The sequence below is a fragment of the Carlito syrichta genome, unplaced genomic scaffold (assembly GCF_000164805.1).
Source record: "Carlito syrichta isolate Samal-C Ts95f unplaced genomic scaffold, Tarsius_syrichta-2.0.1 Scaffold19737, whole genome shotgun sequence".
Lineage (NCBI taxonomy): Eukaryota > Metazoa > Chordata > Mammalia > Primates > Tarsiidae > Carlito > Carlito syrichta.
Genome location: NW_006963833.1, coordinates 1 through 4,174, shown reverse-complemented (window position 1 = coordinate 4,174; position 4,174 = coordinate 1). Strand labels below are relative to the sequence as shown.

The window sequence follows — 4,174 nt, the reverse complement described above, 5'->3', positions numbered from 1 at the left end:
CCACAATATTCAGTTCACACTGATTACTAATTTGAGTCGGACTAGAAATAAGTATATTAGCTATCACACCAATCCTAATTGAAAAAGCCAACCCCCGCTCAATCGAAGCAGCTACTAAATACTTTCTAATTCAAGCTACAGCCTCCATGCTCCTAATAATAGCCGTAATTACAGATTCAAGCTATTCCGGGCAGTGAACTGCTATAAACAAATTCAATCAAGCATCCTCGATAATAATCTTAATTGCCTTGATAATAAAACTAGGCCTCTCACCCTTTCACTTCTGAGTGCCCGAAGTCACACAAGGAGTGTCACTAACATCCGGAATATTACTCCTCACATGACAAAAATTAGCCCCTATTTCAATTCTATATCAAATTAACATAACCCTGGATCTAACACTAATAACCTTAATTGCCCTAACCTCTATTGCATTAGGTGGCTGAGGGGGACTAAACCAGACACAACTACGAAAAATCCTAGCTTACTCTTCTATTGCCCACATAGGATGGATAATCGCAATTCTAAAATATAACTCTGCTATAATAATCCTTAACCTCCTTATTTATATTATTCTAACAATTACACTGTTTTCTATATTAATCCTATTCTCAAGTACTACTATCCTAGCAATATCCAACTCATGAAAATAAAATTCCATTGGCATCATCTATGATACCCCTAATTCTACTATCCCTAGGAGGACTACCCTCACTTACAGGCTTCCTCCTAAATGAGCAATTATTCAAGAACTTATAAAAAATAATAATACACTTATCCCAATATTAATAGCTATTACAGCCCTACTTAACCTATATTTCTACATACGTCTAACCTACTCAACAACCCTTACTATATTCCCAGTCAATAATGTTACAAAAATAAAATGACAATTTGAAAACACAAAACTAATACTTATTGTACCCGCTCTAACAACCTTATCCACCCTACTTTTACCCATATCCCCTATACTCCTGCAACTAGAGTAGGAATTTAGGTTAACTAGACCAAGAGCCTTCAAAGCCCTAAGTAAGCTAATATATGCTTAATTCCTGAATCCTTCTTTCCCACTAAGGACTGCAGAGGCCTACTCCACATCAACCGAATGCAAATCAGTCACTTTATTTTAAGCTAAGTCCTTCCCACTAGATTGGTGGGCTCTAACCCCACGAAAAATTAGTTAACAGCTAAACACCCTATACAACTGGCTTCAATCTACTTCTCCCGCCGCCAAGAAAAAAAAGGCGGGAGAAGTCCCGGCAGAATTGAAGCTGCTTCTTTGAATTTGCAATTCAATATGATACTCACCTCAGAACTTGGTAAAAAGGGGGCTTCACCCCTATCTTTAGATTTACAGCCTAATGCTTTATCAGCCATTTTACCCTACCTATGTTCATTAACCGTTGATTATTCTCAACCAACCACAAAGACATCGGAACTCTATATTTATTATTTGGTGCTTGAGCCGGAATAGTAGGGACTGCCCTTAGCCTTCTTATTCGAGCAGAGCTCGGACAACCGGGAACTCTACTAGGAGATGATCAAATCTATAATGTCGTCGTCACTGCTCATGCTTTCGTAATAATTTTCTTTATAGTCATGCCTATTATAATCGGAGGTTTCGGCAATTGACTAGTGCCTCTTATAATCGGAGCCCCCGACATAGCATTCCCACGAATAAACAATATAAGCTTCTGGCTTCTGCCACCTTCTTTCCTTTTATTACTAGCCTCCTCAATAGTAGAAGTGGGCGCAGGAACTGGTTGAACCGTGTACCCTCCTCTAGCGGGAAACTTGGCCCACGCAGGAGCTTCTGTAGATCTTACTATTTTCTCTCTTCACTTAGCAGGAGTGTCCTCTATTTTAGGCGCTATTAATTTTATCACTACCATTATCAATATAAAACCTCCCGCTATATCACAGTACCAGACCCCCCTATTTGTATGATCTGTCCTCATTACTGCAGTTCTGCTGTTACTATCTCTCCCAGTCCTAGCAGCAGGAATTACCATGCTTCTAACTGATCGAACTCTTAACACAACCTTCTTTGACCCCGCTGGCGGAGGAGATCCTATTCTCTACCAACACTTATTTTGATTCTTCGGTCATCCTGAAGTCTATATTCTTATTCTACCTGGCTTTGGTATAATTTCCCATATTGTAACCTACTATTCTGGGAAGAAAGAACCATTTGGCTATATAGGAATAGTTTGAGCAATAATATCCATCGGATTTCTAGGCTTTATTGTCTGAGCCCATCATATGTTCACAGTAGGAATGGATGTAGACACTCGAGCATACTTCACATCCGCTACCATAATTATTGCTATTCCAACTGGCGTAAAAGTATTTAGCTGATTAGCCACCCTACACGGAGGTAACATCAAATGATCCCCCGCCATATTATGAGCCCTAGGCTTCATTTTTCTATTCACCGTCGGGGGTCTAACCGGGATTGTCCTTGCCAACTCCTCACTTGACATCGTCCTCCATGACACCTATTATGTAGTAGCACACTTTCACTATGTCCTGTCTATAGGTGCAGTCTTTGCAATTATAGGAGGCTTTGTCCACTGATTCCCCTTATTTTCAGGAAACCAGGAACAATTTTCTTACACAAACAGAGAAAATGAGATAATCGTGTAGAGGAAACTTTATTTATTTATATTTTTGGGGGGTTGGAATCTCACTCTGTTGCCCAGACTGAAGTGCAGTGGCCACTCTCGGACACTGCAGCCTCCACCTGCTGGGCTCCAGTGATCCTCCCACCTCAGCCTTCCATGTAGCTGGAATTACAGGAAAACAAGTTCAGGTAATTGATTCATCTCAGGTTCCCAAAGTGCAGGAACACAGGCAGAGCCACTGAGCCTGGCATAAAGGAAACTTTAATTCCTCTTTTAGAAAGCATATGCATCAAAATACTTATGAACAATTTTCTTTCTTTAAATTGACTCTGGCCCAGGATCATATCACAGTTCTAAAACTGCTAACCCGTCCTAGCTTTTCTTGTCTCTACAGAGGGGTCTGCAGCCACCTAGGTAAGTTTATATCCCTTCCAATTAAAGTAAAGCTTATCTATCAGGTCCCTGTTTGGGTGCCACTTGCCAGAGTCCAGGTCCAGCAGGTCAAGGTTTCCTGAAGGAGGAACGGCATCGACGTAGGAGAAAACTTGGACACTGATTTTCTTGTTATGCAGGACAGATGCCCTTTTATTTTTCTTTTCAAGTTCTTTTTATACTTTTAGCTACATACAGTTTTGCCTTCAAACCCAGACATATGTATTTTGTTTTGATCATTGTCCTAAACGTGTTGAAATACTGTCTGTCTTCCCTCAAATTTGTGACAATGTATCCACCAAAAGAATCTTTAAAGAATGTAAGTTTTTCACAGCGTGTTTTCTCAAACTATTAACCTTAAACATCTAAACTTTTAACAACTTAATGCCTAACTTATGTTTTCATAACATTTTATTTTTTAAAATACAATTACAAAACCTTCTCTACTATTTCACAGTCACCACTACCACCACAACCCCTGCCACCTAGCATGAGGAGTCACCCTCAGGGATGGGAGAGGAAAAGGCACTTTCTGGCCTGTCATTAATGGGAGTTTTCAAAGGTGGACACCGGGCACATCGATACCACACCTTGGGCCACGAGCCCCAGAAGGCCTGCCTCCACCCTCCACATACGGGCCCACACCAAAGATGTGTGTGAGCTCATGAAACAGATGATCCCAAGCTAGGGCATTCATCATGCACAGAGTGATCAAGGTGGCTCATCAATGCCATGGCCAGAACAGGTTCTGGTCACCTGGTCTGCCACCTTCGGGAGGGCATCAGTCCCTTCCTCTCCTGATCACCCCATCGTACATCGCCCATGATGCCCATCATGGATGCCTGTCATGGCGCACGTGGGACGTGTCTTTTTTGTCTCTGTAGTCTCCAACAGCCAGGCTGGGGAATGGCAGCCATTGTGCGTGTTGGGGCTGTAAGGTGCTGAGCTTGGGAGACCCGCATATGTGGGGGGGAGGGAGGAAGGACTGAGGGCAGAAAGTTTTCAGGTGAAAGAATTTCTGTGTTGACTTACATTTTCTTTATGTCTTTCTTTCTTTCCTTTCTTTCTTTTTTCTTCCTTTCTTCCTTTCTTCATTTGTTTTCTTTTCTTTCCTCACG

General features: G+C 41.5%; 1 long non-coding RNA gene across 1 annotated transcript; it reads right to left on the bottom strand.

Moving 5' to 3' along the window:
* Nucleotides 1-302: 302 nt before the first annotated feature.
* LOC103264153 lies at nucleotides 303-1,429 on the bottom strand. Its single transcript, XR_504560.2, has 3 exons — nucleotides 1,419-1,429; nucleotides 925-929; nucleotides 303-389 (listed from the first exon to the last, which is right to left on the bottom strand). It is a non-coding gene; the product is annotated as an uncharacterized LOC103264153 (long non-coding RNA).
* Nucleotides 1,430-4,174: the final 2,745 nt, after the last annotated feature.